A 17,378-nucleotide genomic window follows, 5' to 3' on the forward strand; every position below is an offset into this window, starting at 1 on the left:
CGCTTGTCGGAAGGAGGGACTTTGTAGAAAACGAAGCGTTTGAGAGAGGCGGGGCATAGAGGACCTACAATAATGTACAGTATTTGAAAAATTATGTGTTTTTTGAACATTAAAGTATGTCAGCATATTCTGTTACACCAAATACACAAAATAATGATCTTTAAAAAAAGCATCATATGACCCCTTTAAATAAGTTCAGAATGGTTTACAATGAGACCGGAAACACGTATTAATAAGAAGATAAACATAGTCAGTTTTGATGTTGACTAAAAAAAAATAAAAAGTTTTGATGTTGACTGTGTTTAAAGAGTTTTGATAAGCAGTGGCCAAAAAGTTTTTTGGATATCTTTATGGGGTTTTTTAAACCCACTATCACTCTTAGTATTTCTGTCGTTCTGTCTCGTGCTGTTTGGCTTTCGCAAACTTTGCTGCAGGTTTTTATCTGTTTCTTGACAAGATAAGCAGGTAAGCAGACAGCTTTAATTATTCACACAGTCAAAGATTACACAGCAACACAGACACATTTCCCTTCAGCTTTATTCACACACGATAAGAACACTAGCACACGTATGCATTATGCAACTATAAATGTTTTAAACGTTTTCACATTACCTCATTATTTTGCATATTCAGTGTTATTCAGTTAATTTATAGTTTACTAAAACTATTTAGTTAGTTAATTAGTTAGTTAGTTAGTTAGTTAGTTAGTTAGTTGAAATAAAACAAACTTTACCTGAAATGAAATTTAAAAAAAAAAAACATATTTTCAGTCACTTGCCTTGGCAAAATTAGATTTTTATATAATTTATTTTGATGTAATAAAATAACTAAAAATAAAACAAAAACATAATGAACACTATAAAGATCATTTAAAAACTATGAAAAATGACAAAATTACTAAAACCTTAACTAACATTAAAATAAAAACAGAAAATATACAAAAAAAAAGAAATTAAAAAAATATTAATAAAAACTATAATAGTATCTAAGTTTCTAAGCTAGAAACCTTGGAGTTGTGATTGATGATAAGTAGAATTTCTCCGACCACATTGCTAAAACTGCCCGGTCCTGCAGATTTGCTTTATACAACATTAGGAAGATCAGGTCCTTTCTTTCAGAACATGCAACACAACTCCTTGTTCAAGCTCTTGTTTTATCCAGGCTGGACTATTGCAATGCTCTCTTGGCAGGTCTTCCAGCCACTTCTATCAAACCTCTACAATTAATCCAAAATGCCGCTGTAAGATTAATCTTTAATGAGCTGAAAAGAACGTATGTCACACCTCTGTTCATCAATTTGCACTGGCTACCAGTAGCTGCTCGCATTAAATTCAAGGCATTAATGTTTGCCTACAAAACCACCTCTGGCTCTGCACCCATTTACCTAAATTCATTACTTCAGAGTCATGTGCCCTCTAGAAGTTTGCGTTCTGCAAGTGAACGGCGTATTATTGTGCCATCTCAAAGAGGCACAAAATCACTTTCACAGACTTTTACATTAACTGTTCCCTCCTGGTGGAATGACCTGCTCAACTCAATCCAAGCAGCTGAGTCCTAACCCATCTTCAAGAAACAACTAAAAACATATCTGTTCCACCTTTACTTGACCCTCTAACTCTAGCACTTTCTATTCTATTTTAATTCTACTTTATCTATATTTATCTTTTTTTTTTTCGTTATTTAAAAAAAAAAACTAGCTTTCTATTTTTTCTATTCTATCTACTTGTTTTTCTTTGTTTGTGTGTGTGTGTGTGTGTGTGTGTGTATAATATATATATATATATATACACCTTGCTACGTGTACTGTGTTAGGCTAACCGAGACTTGTCATTTGCACTTATATATTGTCGCTCTTTTGTTAGTTTTGACTGCTTTTATTGTCCTCATTTGTAAGTCGCTTTGGATAAAAGCGTCTGCTAAATGACTAAATGTAAATGTAAATCTAAGTGATGCTAAAATAACAACTGAAATAACCCTGTTAAATTAATCCTAATATATTTTATATATAAATTAAAACTAGACATATTAAAAAAGAAAATAGGAAAAATGACAAAAGTATGCAACAAACTTTAATTAAATTTAAATTAAAACATATTTATAAAAGATCAACTTTAATATCTCAGCGGTACTAAAATAAACTAATAATTAAAGTAAACCTGTTAAAACAACCCTATATTTTATATATAAATTAATGAAAGCTATGACAAAAAAAATACAACAAAATTACTAAATCTTTAACTGCAATTAAAATGATAACAGAAAATATAAACAAAAACTAATTCATTATATTACCTGTTATAGATCATATAAAACCTATAATAGTTTTGTAATGATAGTAAAAATAACCTAATAACTAAAATCATCTTCAGACAATCATGACCTTTAATCCAATTTTATGAAAAAAATGCTTTTGGTTGTACCTAAATGTGTGGTTGCACATGTATTGTGTCTGAAAACAATTCATAATGCAACACAAGTATGCCGATTATCTAAGAAAAATGTGTTGCAAACTGTTTAAAAAATATATTGCAAAAAGTCATGTTGTCTTTGTGTGTAATATGCTGGTGTTCAGGTTCAGTCTGCATGTTTCTGGCCTCTGGTCTAAAGGCAGATGAATATTTAGTGGATGTTTAAATAATGCAGAGCTGCTGAAAGGCTTCATTTATGTATCTGTCTCTCATCTCCCTCGCTCTCAGGTCCGGCCTGTTTTGTGTGTCATGGATGACTGGCTACTGTGAGACTTGACAAGACAGAGGCGCGATTGAGACAACGCTCATAAATCCAGCATGAACAGGTGATTTTCCGCCCGCTCACCAGCCGACCCGCGTGGAATATTCATCCCGTCATGAATCCGGACTGAAGGGATTATATCAGGGCTGCGTTTCAACACATTATCTCGCTTTTTTGCAGCATCACAGATGTATTTCAATCTGCTACCAGTGTCTATCATATTCTTCTGTGATTCTGATGCATGATAATTGTACAGTAGGACTTACAGTACAGTAGATGGGTGAATGTTATGAAAACATGTCTAGGACACAACAAACAAAACGTGAGGTATAATTACATTACAATTTGTATTATATGTATGCATATATATATATATATATATATATATATGTGTGTCGATTCGCTACAATTTAGAATTTTAAATAATGTAATATTAATATATTTATATATGTATAAAATGCAAACTGTAATGTATTTATACCTCATGGATAAAAAAATTAATAAAACATAAAAAACTGACAAAAGCATAAAACTAAATTACAAAAACACTACAAATAAAATGAAAAAAAAGAAAATATAAAAATAAAAACAATTGAAAAACATTAATAAAAACTATAGTTGCATCTCAGAGATACCAAAATAACCTAATAACTAAAATATCCCTTTTAAATGAACCCTAATATATTTATTATTATTATATTAATTATATAATATATTAATATAATAAATTAATGAAAAAGTCTTTCTTATGATTAAGAAATAATGACAAAAGCACTAAACAAAAATACTAAAACTTTAAAATGAAATTGAAACCAGAAAATATATTTAAAAATCTAAATCTTAATAAAACCTATACTATCACAATGATACTAAAGTAACTTAACTAAAATTACCCTGTTTGTATATAGTTTCTGCTGTATATTACATTAATTCTTATTTATTTATTTAATGCCATATGCTGATATATTGTTAAGAAAGTATGCTACAGAAAAAAAAGCTCTTTATGGTCCAGAAAACAGGCTTCTTTTTGTGTAAGCAAAATATACTTTCTTATTTATTTATTTGATTTGGGGTGAAATATGAGCTGTAAACGTTCTTGACAAGTTTCAAGTCAAATGTGCGACATGAATATGTATGTGCACACGTGATTATGCAAATACGAGCTGTACATACGCATTTAATTTGCCTCTGCAACCACATGATGTTCATTTTCTGTGGTGCATGGTGAAGTTAATAGTCTAATATGCAGATTTGTGTCATTGTTTCCACAGTAACGGATAACATGCATATTAACAGCTTTGGTAATGATGCGAATGCCAAACTTTTAAATTACAAGAGCATTTAATGAAACTAAAAACAGCAAACATGACTCATTCAGAAATCATTGTGATTATGACATCACAACCGTGAGCTCATTAACATATTTGACCCCAAGAGGTCAAGTCTTAAAGGTACAGCAGCCTGTTTAATGAATAGGTTAGAAAGAAGGTGGAAAATGTTCATAAATCTCAATTACACTGGAAAAAAAACTGATGTAGGATTTATTTTGAAACATTTTCACTCAGAAATTGCTACTGGATGTCACAATTAATTACAAAAAATGGCAAGTAACAGCGAATTAAACATTAAATTTTGACATAGTATATGCTTATAAAACATTCTTCAATAATTATTTTAATTTCAACTCTGAAAATTAATTTTTTTACATTGTACGATTGTTTTGCTTCCTAAAAAACCTGACATTATGTAGAAATTGTGTGAGAAAATGTAACTGAAATCCATTATGCCTTTATTTTAGGGTATAAAAACCATCTATATTTAAAAATCTGTGAGTTATATCATGTATAATGAATACATGCGCAGTGAAAAATAAGGCCAGAGAACTTTACATCACACACGGCTGTCAAACAGCACTTTCAATCTACCCAAGAGAGCTGTAGAGGAGGAATGATAAAGCAGAAGCGAGGGAGGCAGAGAGCGATATTTGCATGCCACCTCCTGTTTTAGCCCGTCTAAATGAATGGTTAATATAGCAACATTTTCAGATGTGATTCTGTGAACCTGTGGCAGTTTTGACCCTGGAAAACGTACCCCAAAGAGTCCTGCAAGCTGCGTCCTTGACCATATCTAGTTTGTGAAATACAGACGAGCAAAAATAACATTGTTTAGCAGCTTGTAAATCACCATATGCTAATATCTCAGCCTACAAGGGCAGTTTTTGTGCTCTCGTTTTAGTTCAACAAGTAATGAGTACACATCTAACTATGTGTTAAATTAAAGCGTGCAAACACGTGATGAAGCCGGCAGACGTGCGGATGTTTCTGGTGAAGCGGCGCAGATAAGAGAAAACAAGCAGAAGCTCTCGGAGAGAAATGACTTTACACTGTAATACTGAATATGAGGCACACAACTCAGACTAACAGAGAGAGGCTGGAGTGAATGAATGGTGCTGTGAATCACACAGGGTTTGGATCTGACAAAGGGCCGCACTCAGGGTAGATGTAATATTACGTTTGATGTGAGCCAAAATAAGGTTAATGGGTCTTTATTTAGCACTGCATATGTGGAATGGATCTAAAAAATTGTTTTCATATTTCTTTTTAAATGTTTATACATTCATTAATTATTAATGATATAATTTGATTATCAATATTTATATATTTTGTTTAAATAAGATCCATGTTCATTTTTTGTAACATTTCTTTTTAATATGAAGTTATAGTTAATATTAACTTAAATATAAAGTTTGTGGGGTTTAAAGTATTTCTTTAAAAATTGTATATAAATATTTATGTATTGTCTGTTTTGTAATACTTATTTCTAATATAAAGTAATAGGTAATGTACGTATTAACTATGAAATATAAAGCTGATCAAGGTAATTGTATTTGTGTATATATATATTTTTTAAAGGGGTCATACGATGTTGCTATAAAGAACATTATTTTGTGTATTTGGTGTAATGAAATGTGTTTATGCGGTTTAAGGTTTAAAAAAACACATTATTTTCCACATACTGTACATTATTGTTTCTCCTCTATGCCGATTTTTACAAAGCTCATCGGTCTGAAAAGCGAGGTGTGCTGTGATTGGCCAGCTATCCAGTGCGTTGTGATTGGCCGAATACCTCAAGTGTGTGACGGAAATGTTACGCCCCTTAACATACTGTTGATGCCCTGTCAGGCCGGAGCGACGAGACAAAAACATTAAAACCTATTATAAACGAGGCATTTGTTGCATCTAGTGGGGACATAATTACGGATTATAATGACGTATGAGTTTTGAGTCTTTTTACGCGTTGTGTTGCATCGCACCACGTAAACATAAAACTCTGTCTGCATTTGTGATCGGAGAAATTACAAACAACAAGCACTACTCTACACTGCTCAAACTCGCGTTTGAATCATCAGTGGCAAATTATTTAATATAAAAAACGTGCTTACAGTCTGTGAGTCAGAACAGCCGGCATTGTAGTCTACTCTTCCAGGGAAAAACGTAAACTTAAAACATAATTTGAAAATTTGCCTTGGCATTTAACTGAAATAAAATAAGCTAAATTTGAAGTACTAAAATTGCTAAAACTAAAACTGAAATAAGAATAAATTGAAGCTATATAGAAATTAAAAAAAATTACAAAAACTTAATAAGATATGTTACCTTGGCAACTAACTGAAATAAAATTGGTTTATTTTGAAGTACTAAAATTACTACATCTAAAAGAAAAAAGAAAATAAAAATTATAAAGTAATAATAATAAAAAAAGCTGAAAATATAAAAATAAGCATTCAAAATATTAATAAGTACTAAAATAGTACATAAATAATACTAAAATAACACTGGTTAGGAATAGGTGATGATATAATCACTTCACAAGAAGTTAACAAGAAAATCTACCCGTTAGCCCAGTGTTATTTTAGTATCATTAATAGGCTATTAAAATGTTGTTAATATTTTAAATTAGATTTTAATATTGTTTTTTAAATTAATTTCATTTATTATTTTTATTTTATTTAGTTTTACTTATTTTAGTACTTCAAGTTCATCTAAACATAAATTAAAATTTCGCCTTGGCAGCCAGCTTAAATTAAATAAGGGCTTTAATAGTTTATTTCAGGTAACGTTTATTTTATTTTAAGTAATGAAAAATGTTTTTTATGTTTTTTTTTTGTTTTAACTATAATAGCCCTGCATCAGCCTCACTGCAGAACCTCTGTAATATATGTAATATATGCATATACTCATATTTTTATGAGCTTTATGCTCCAAATCATGCTTATTTTTATATTGCATTTGTAAAGTTGATAACAGTTCATGCTACTGAGTTCTTAAACATTGCACGATATATATTTGATTTATAAATACGTAACTGTATAATACAAATGCATACATATAAGAACATAAAAATTGAGTCAAGAATCGCTGTCATTATTGCTTAGCTTTCAAAGCGATCAGACTTGCGATTTTTGCTGTCAGGCTCCAAGGGTCACGCAGGTAATCAGGTATATGAACGCCTGATAAGACTTCCACTGGAAATTCAATTAAAAATCTGACAACCCAGCAGCACGGCGAGGAAGAGTCAGGCCGCGCTTATCAGGTTTGACACAGACAAATGCAAAATCACTCACTTTTCTGAACTTGAGCATTACCGTCATGTGACTTCAATAGACAACAGGACTGATGTGCCAATCAAGAAGCGGCTTGTGAAGCCAAAAGCTGTATGTTTGTAAGAAACAAATCCATCATTAAGATGATTTGAACTGTTTTGGTCTGTTTTCGCTTCTAAATGTTCGATCTGTGCAGATTCAGACGGGGTGAGTTTTTCACATGGAGAAAGCAATATTTTAAGTATTTTAAGTTTGATGTTAAAAACGTATTAATGGTGGATTTTTTTCTTACAAACACGGAGCTTTTGTCTTCTCCAGACATTAACTGATGGACTGGAGTGATGTGCCAGTCCATCAGTTAGCAGCTTGTGAAGCCAAAAGCTGTATGTTTGTAAGAAACAAATCCATCATTAAGATTTTTTTCTTACAAACACGCAGCTTTTGTCTTCTCCAGACATTAACTGATGGACTGGAGTGATGTGTGGATTATTTGTGGATTATTGTGATGTTTTTATCAGCTGTTTGGACTCTCATTCTGACGGCACCCATTCACTGCGCTATTCTCTTCCACTGTCTCTCCGCGGTTAGTGACACTGCGTAAAGTGAAACGTAGCATGAAAATGCCATTAATATGTAAATGAGAGCAGTGTGTGAAGTCTGGTTTGAAGTTGTTAAGGGCCGCGCGAGCCCCGTTTGAGCTGACACATTAAATCATAGGTGTTTGTCGGCGGGCACGTGTTGCTCTTAATTACAGCAGGTGTGCCGCACAAACACAAATTACATATCTGTGGGGATAAACATTTAATTGCGTGACAAAACTGAACATGAAATGAAGATGCGAAAGAGTATAAATAAGGGATGTTTAATACTTAAAGGAACAGTTAACCCTAAAATGTAAATTTGCAAAAGATTTACTCACCCTCAGGACATCCAAGATTAGGATGAGTTTGTTTCTTCATCAGATTTGGAGAAATGTTGCATTGCATCACTTGCTCAGCAATGAATGTGAATGGGTGCCGTCAGAATGAGAGTCCAAACAGCTGATAAAAACATCACAATAATCCACAAGTAATCCACACCGCTCCAGTCCATCAGTTAGCGGCTTGTGAAGCCAAAAGCTGTATGTTTGTAAGAAACAAATCCATCATTAAGATGATTTGAACTGTTTTGGTCTGTTTTCGCTTCTAAATGTTCGATCTGTGCAGATTCAGACGGGGTGAGTTTTTCACATGGAGAAAGCAATATTTTAAGTATTTTAAGTTTGATGTTAAAAACGTATTAATGGTGGATTTTTTTCTTACAAACACGGAGCTTTTGTCTTCTCCAGACATTAACTGATGGACTGGAGTGATGTGTGGATTATTTGTGGATTATTGTGATGTTTTTATCAGCTGTTTGGACTCTCATTCTGACGGCACCCATTCACTGCGGAGCATCCATTGGTGAGCAAGTGATGTAATGCTACATTTCTCCAAATCTGTTCTAAAGAAGAAACAAAGTCTTTCTACTTAAAATGAAAATGTCTTGTTTCATATATCAAAATTTATTAATTTAGTGCGAGATGCCACAATGCACTAAATATAAATAACAAATATATAACAATCAGCATGATTTTACATGGATATGAGCCTTTTTTAAATGCATGCTATTATGTTATTATTATGTTATATGTTTATGCATCTTATTGTGAACAATCCATCTGTCACGAATCCGGTCCACGAACTTTCCTATTCATTGACTCTCGCACTACACACTGTTGCACATCACCCCGGACTACATTTCCCATCATGCATTGCACTGATTGCACTCAGCACGAATTGCACACACCTGTTTACACTGATTGCACCCAGCTGTTTCATATCACTCCCTCACTATTTAACACTCACTCTGATCCGTTTATTTATTTATTTATTTTTACATTTTGACCTTGTCATTTGAGTAAAATATCATAAGTCATTCTTCTAGTGAAACTTCTTTCATGGTGACATATGCAGAACTTCTCCAGTCACTCAGGGAGCACCATTTTCAACTAAAAACAGAAAACTATTCATGCGTTGAAAATGCAAATTTTCGAAAACGGGTTTCAAAGTCCAGGTTGTTGAAAACTATAGCATTAATGTCTTGGCCTGGCATGCAAACTACAGCATTTTGAGTCATTTTTGATGGATCCATGTGAATGCGGATCGTTTTGACAACGATGTTGTCTGTACGCAAAACTTTTCAAAAGTGCAAAGTTTAGTACAATCATTGTTGTACTTACCATAAATCCTTACCATAAACTTACCATAAATCCCTGCCCCATTTAGTACTCTTAAACTCCGCCCCTTTCTTATAATTGACTGAAAGTGGATTGTTGATCTGTTTCACTTACCTACATCACAATATGGAAGAAAATATCACTACTTAAGTTACATACAACTTTAAAAATTGAAAATGGCATCTGTTTCATAGACTCACATCTTAAACACACATCTCTTAAAACTTAATGTCTATATATATATATATATCCTTTGTCTCTGTGTTTCAGGTCCATCTGTTGTTTACGTGTGTTGGGTTGTACAGTGAATCATCTCATCCGCCGCTGTTAAACTGTGATAATATTTCACCACTGATGAATTCGCAGAATTCCTTGTCTCAGAACCACTGAGGACGGCGTGATGAAATTATTTTCTCTCTCAGTGCTTTTCCATTTGCTCCGAGATAAATTGTGCGTGTGTATGTGAGTGCGAGAACTCTAAATTTCTCCACAGATCCACATGGCTATTTCTGATTGCCTGGCGGAGGCCAGAAGGCGAGAAAGAAACCAATTCGGTTCTTATTAGCAAACAACCTTTCCACAACATTATAAAATCAATATATATAAAGCTATTCCATTATCTGAGCTTCTTTTTTTTTCATTACCGTGGAAAACAAATCTCCAGAACAGGTATCAAAACGAGTTCCTTGTTCCGTTTCGGCGTGTTGGAATCCGTCAGTCGTGGAGAAGATTGAAAATTCCGCGCTGATGTAATGTAGAACCATTTGACCTCTACATTAGGTCAGCTGTTTGGCAGGAATGAGGTTGCCATGGTCACTGAGTGGATTCTGGCGGTAAACAATGATTTGTTGTTTTGCTCTTTCTTTAGCTATAGCAGAGACTGAGCCCAGATTATCAGTCTAACACCATCATGAAGCCTCGATAATCACTCGTAAATCACTTTAAAGACCCTGTGAAATCAAGAGGTTTATGGCATTTAGTGCTGGTCTGTTAGCTTTGAGCTCATCTACATTCAAAAAAAGATTTTTGCTGCTTGTTCATTTTTGTTAATCATAATGCAATAATTATTTTTACATCATTTCACAATTTTATTGCATTCAATCAATGAACTATGCAATGCATAAGCACATTCTTGCTTAATAAAAAAAGCTATCTAGAAGAGAGAGAGAGAGAGAGAGGGAGAGGGAGAGAGAGAGAGAGTTTCCCCCTTGGCATTCGCTAATAATCAACAAAATTGAATGTAGTTCAAAATTACAATAGATAAATAGGGCTGCAGAATTAATCGAAATAAAACAGCAATTAAGATGTAGCTTGGTGCAATTATCTGGATTATATTAGTTAACTAAAGCTGAAACTAAAACCATAAAAACTGTGTTAATTGAAACAAAAAAAAATTAAAAATTAATTATTTTAATTTAGGTTAACTTGTGCTAAAATAACTGAAACTGAAATAAAATGTATAACAACTATAGAAATATATATTAAAAATATATTAAAAATGACAAAACACAAAATCACTAAAACTTTACCTAAAATAAAAATGTAAATGGAAAATATAAAAATAAACACTGATTAAAAATATTAATAAAAACAATAATAGTATCTCAGTGATACTAAAATAACACTGGGAATTATCAAATCAAAGGCTGCAAATGTAAATAATTATATTACACAGCATCTTTAAAAAAAAAAACTGTTGATTTGCAAAAAAGGCATAATATTATTATTATCTGATGATGCTGTCTTCAAAAAAATATAAAAACTTTCCATCACATAGTTATTTTTTTTTCTCACAAAATAAGAATTGAATGCACATATCTAAACTTAAAAGTTCAAAATAGATATTTCAACCTGTTCAAATACTCCTTTTCAAAGAATTCTACAATTATATCAATAAATATGCTTTTTTTCACTAAATTTGTAATATTTTGTTACTGTTTGCATGCTGTTGAATGCCCACAGATGTAGCAGAAAACATCTGGCTCATGCTTGCATTTTCTTCTGTCTATATATACTGAACTGTCTTAATATTCAACAGTGAACACTTTCAGGCTGGTGTAAGTGTGTAAATAGGGATGCAGTCTAAATCTGTTTATCATGTTAATGAAGGGATACATTCACTGATCTGTGAACAGTTGTCTGAAGTCCATCTGATTCCAGATCAGGCTCTTTATTCCTTGAGCTGATGGAGCTGCTGTGTGTCTGTAGTATCCCCTACAGGACAGAGACAAACCCAACATGAGTCAGTCAACAGCAGGAGCTCAGAGCAAGGTTAAAACGCTTCCAGAGAGGACCTTCAAACTTAGTAGCTTTCTTAAAGATGAGTGATAAGCCGTCCCCTGAATCCATCTCACAAACTAACATCTAACATCTACTGATAAGCATCTGAAATACGGAATACAAGACCTGTGTCTCATAATCTGATGACTTTGTGTCAGTTGTTCACAGATAAAATGTCAATAAATAAATAAATGTATATATATATATATATATTTACATTTAGCAATTTAGCAGATGCTTTTAAGCGACTTACAAATGAGGACAATGGAAGCAATCAAAATGATTTTATATATATATGGAGCACGTGTAGTGATACTTTTTATTCAAAAACGGACTCTGGAGCTTGAGTTGTGAATCGTTTGATTCAGATTCGGACTTCGGAGCGAGTATCGCGATCGGGACGTCAGAGTCCGATCACGAATCATTTGATTCAAATCGGGACTCAGAGCACATAGACTATAACAAGTCTTTTTATGCAGAATGGGACTTCGAGCGCAAACGCAAATCATTTTATTCAGATCCGGACTTAAAGGTGACATATTATGCCCCTTTTTACAATATGTAATGTAAGTCTCTGGTGTCCCCAGACTGTGTCTGTGAAGTTTCAGCTCAAAATACCCCACAGATCATTTATTATATGATTTTGAAAATGCCTATTTTGAGTGGAAGCAGAAACGTGCTGTTTTTCGGGCCTGTGTCTTTAAATGCAAATGAGCTGCTGCTCCCCGCCCTCTTTTCCAGAATAGAGCTGCGCCTTTACAGCTCTTATCTACTAAAAACATCTGTTGTGGTTCTGATTATCATGTTTATTGTGCTGAAATCATGTGTTTTAAACCATATGAGCTTAAACTTCTGATATAGGGTTTTCTGAGCGCACACATCCGTAGCACACGCACAGAAAGCGGCTGTCACAGCATGTGAGCACTAAACTAAGTTCTCATTCACACACAAGTTTACGTTAAAAACACACATGAGTTACAAAAAAACAGTCGGTTATGTCTGTGAAGGTAAACAGCTGCATGTTTATTTTAGATCTGTGTGGCAGCAGCAATATACAGTAGCCTAAATAAATCAATAAATGCACTGCTCTCTTGTCTCCTCTGAGGCTGGGACTCTAAACAGTGTCCTGTGCTCGTCTGTGCAGCCAAACACAGAATACTTAGCATGTTTTGCTCAAACTTTCGCCATGGCATTAGAGCTGGTACACCGTTGTCGCTTGCAAAATCAAAATAACGGCGACTTGGGTGGAAATTTACAGATATTATAATGAGATCCCTTTGCCACGTCACCAAGGGAGCGAAATCAGACCTGCTGGTTTTCTCAGACGCTTGCAGAAAAAGGCTTCCCAAAACAAAGTTACTGGGTTAATCTTTTTCACGTTTCCTTGGTTGGTAGATGCACCAGGGACCTGATTATAGCACTTAAAACCTGGAAAAGTCAGATTTTCATGATATGTCACCTTTAAATAAATAATTTGGTTTAGATCGGGACTTCGGAGCGTGTATCATGACTCATTTGAATTTGATTAATTTGACTTTGAATAAATAAAATAGGTTTAGAGGCAGTACATTTCTGTTTATGTGAAATTTGGCTAGCAGAAAACAAATGATGTAATATTTCCCCATATTCTCTTTTGAGCAGTCAAACAATCCAAAGAAAACATCTTTACAAAATGAGATTGGATGAACATCTGACTGAAATTTCTCTGTGGATACATTGGCAAACAAGTGCCTGAAATCCTCCTTCCTCAGAAAAGTGTACACCGTTGTCGCTTGCAAAATCAAAATAACGGCGACTTGGGTGGAAATTTACAGATATTATAATGAGATCCCTTTGCCACGTCACCAAGGGAGCGAAATCAGACCTGCTGGTTTTCTCAGACGCTTGCAGAAAAAGGCTTCCCAAAACAAAGTTACTGGGTTAATCTTTTTCACGTTTCCTTGGTTGGTAGATGCACCAGGGACCTGATTATAGCACTTAAAACCTGGAAAAGTCAGATTTTCATGATATGTCACCTTTAAATAAATAATTTGGTTTAGATCGGGACTTCGGAGCGTGTATCATGACTCATTTGAATTTGATTAATTTGACTTTGAATAAATAAAATAGGTTTAGAGGCAGTACATTTCTGTTTATGTGAAATTTGGCTAGCAGAAAACAAATGATGTAATATTTCCCCATATTCTCTTTTGAGCAGTCAAACAATCCAAAGAAAACATCTTTACAAAATGAGATTGGATGAACATCTGACTGAAATTTCTCTGTGGATACATTGGCAAACAAGTGCCTGAAATCCTCCTTCCTCAGAAAAGTGACAAAAACAGCAACTCACTTCAATATAATACTTATTTTTCTATGAAAGGCTTTATTTGGGTAACATATGTGAATCAATTTAAATGTAATTTTTTTAACTTTATGTGACAAATAAATTGTAAGGCCTATTTATCCATTGCACAAGCAAAAAGAACAATTAAAAATAAAAACAATTTACAAGTGAAACACATTTCGATTCGTTCTTTATTAATCTCATTTCAGAAACATCTGAGATATGAATCTGATGTCGTTTATGATTTTAGTAGCAGGTTGACTTTTTGAAGCTTTTCCCTGCACAACCAAAACATTTACTTGAACAGCAGATTGAATGTATTCTCGAGTAAAGTAAATCCAGCACAGGAGCAAAGTTTCCTGCTGTCAGGAGGGAATAACACAGTCTGTGGGTTCGAGGTGTTTTTAAAGGCAGTCTTGTCAGTGTTCCACCCCAATTACCTTGATTCCTTCCCTCCTGATTCGCCAGTAACGATGATAAATTGCTGCCCGCAGAACGAAACCACTTACCAAACATTATTTGATGAATCTGTTCCACCTCTTCCCAAACATTAAGAGCATTTCACATTGATTCCCAGCGTTCCAGCTCTTTAATTGCAGTGTATTTTTGCTGGATTTAGATGCACTGACCGTAGGCTGCATCTGTATAATGCACTTTCATCTTTTCATTAGAAAACTGGACTGAGCTCTTAATTTCAGGTGTGATATCCATCCATTATTTTATTTTTCTTGATTAAATAGTCAATAAATAAATAAAAACATTTCAGCCAGATGTAACTGATACATTCATACTGTTATTTGATCTTAACTATGCGATATAATAATCAATATATGCTGTTCATATATATATATGTATATAGAGAGAGAGAGAAACAAAAAATTTACATTTTAAATATATAAAATATAAAAAGTGAACATTTTGTTAGATATAGATATGCACATACATTTTAAATTTGTACTATTATTACATATAATCAATATTATAAATAAAATGTACAATTCTTATAAAATCTGTAAAAAAAATTACATATGTATATATTCATTGTTAATTTTGTATACAATTTTCAATAATATAAATAAATGTGCAGTTCTTATATATTATAAAAACTGAAAATTAAAATTTTTTCAATTTTAAAAAAACATTTTAAACGTATATAAAACAAAATATATATATTGTTTTTATATATATTATATAATATATATTATTATTACATAAAATATGTATTTTTTTATAAATCAAATATTAAATATTATAAAGTATATAAAACAAAATATTTAAGCATTGAATATATATATTTTTATAATTTCTAAATAAAATTTCAAATTTGAATAATTTCTCAAATAAAATACATTTTTATATATTTAAAAATATATGGATAAACTATTGCAAACTAATCGTTTAAACTACATCTATATTTTTTATAATCATGTAAAATATATATAAAAACGGTTTTGTATACACACACATTCATACTGTCAATTGATCTCACTTCAGCAATATAATAATCAATAATATATGTGTGTGTGTGTGTGTTATTATTGATTATAATATCACTCAACTGAGCTCAAAGGACAGTGAGAATGAACCCATTTTTGCATTTATTTCTAAATAATATTATATAAAACACTGCACATTCAATATGCACCTATTTCACATGTTTTCTTTCAGCCACCCATCCAGCTCTGGCTCTCTCTCTCATTTAACCTCCATTTTCTTGTCACTTCATCCCATCTAACTTTCTCTCTCTGTGTATTTTAAGCATAGCCCTCGAGTCTCCCTCTCTCTCGCTCTCATTGAGCGGCTCTATTAGTCTCTCTTTCGGTGTAAAAAGAGCTGAGAGCTTTGAGATTGCTCTAGACAGGCCTCGTCTTTCTACATTAGCCGCCGCTGATGGTGGTAACGGGCCTTTCAGAGCACTGCGACATTACACAGAGAGATTCGCTCATGCGTCTCAACTGTCTGATTCAGATGCACTGCCTCTCTCGCCGTCTCACGAGAATCAGTCCAGATCGTCTGCACACATTGATCAACAATTTATAAGCAATCGATCGGCGGGCTGCTGGGTCTGCTTAACCGCTCTGAATTTGTACAGCATCCACCAAACCCACAGGACTCAGCTGCTCTTCTTTTCTTTGGAGGATCTCTGTATAAACAGCTTCTGAGTGAACTTCGGTCTCAAACGCCTGCTTGTTGTTGTGTGCGGTGCAGGGGCCGCAAAATGTTTGATAAACCTTAAAGGGGTCATATGATGCGATTTCAATTTTTCCTTTCTCTTTGGAGTGTTACAAGCTCTTGGTGCATAAAGAAGATCTGTAAAGTTACAAAGACTAAAGTCTCAAATCCAAAGAGATATTCTTTATAAAAGTTAAGAGTCAGCCACGCCTACCTAAAACGCCTCGTTCTAACACGCCCCCACATATCTACGTCACGATGTGGGAAGATTTGCATAATGCCGCCCAAATGTTCACGCAAAGAAAGAAGGTGTAACTTTTATTCTCGCTATAGTATTGTTGCTGCCGCCATGTCGTGAAGATGCTGTGTGTTTCGTTGTGAAAGCGAAACTACTTTGTTTGGTCTTCCAAAAATGGACACGACTAGAAATCAGTGGTTAAGTTGTATTTACAACACTGTTCCAGAACACTTCAACCCAAATATTCAGATGTGTGCAGCGCATTTAATGGAGGACTGTTTCCTGATCCTGGTAGAGTAGACTACAATGCCAGCTGATGGCATTATGATGCTTTTTTAAATATCATTATTTTGTGTATTTGGTGTAACAGAATAATGTAACACATTATTTTTAAAATACTGTACATTATTGTAAGTCCTCTATGCCCCGCCTCTCTCAAACGCTTAGTTTTCTACAAAGTCCCGCCTTCCGACAAGCGCAGTCTGCTCTGATTGGCCAGCTGACCCAGTGCATTGTGATTGGCCGAACACCGCAGGCACTTGTCGGAAATGTAACGCCCCTTACCATAATTGCGAGCTTCATCTTTCAAAATAAATGTAAAGACAGTAAATAATTTTTTTAAATTTAAGTTTATATAAGTTTTACCATCAGTTCAAGCCTGAAAGGGGAACAGAGTCGCGTGACAGACACAGTGATGAAGCTGGTATGTGTTTGCAGTACACAAGCCACGGTTAAGACAGCTGACTCCACTGTGATGTTACCCTCTCTCTCT

This window comes from Sinocyclocheilus grahami, unplaced genomic scaffold (assembly GCF_001515645.1).
Source record: "Sinocyclocheilus grahami isolate Dianchi unplaced genomic scaffold, SAMN03320097.WGS_v1.1 scaffold1533.1, whole genome shotgun sequence".
In the NCBI taxonomy this organism is placed as follows: Eukaryota; Metazoa; Chordata; class Actinopteri; order Cypriniformes; family Cyprinidae; genus Sinocyclocheilus; species Sinocyclocheilus grahami.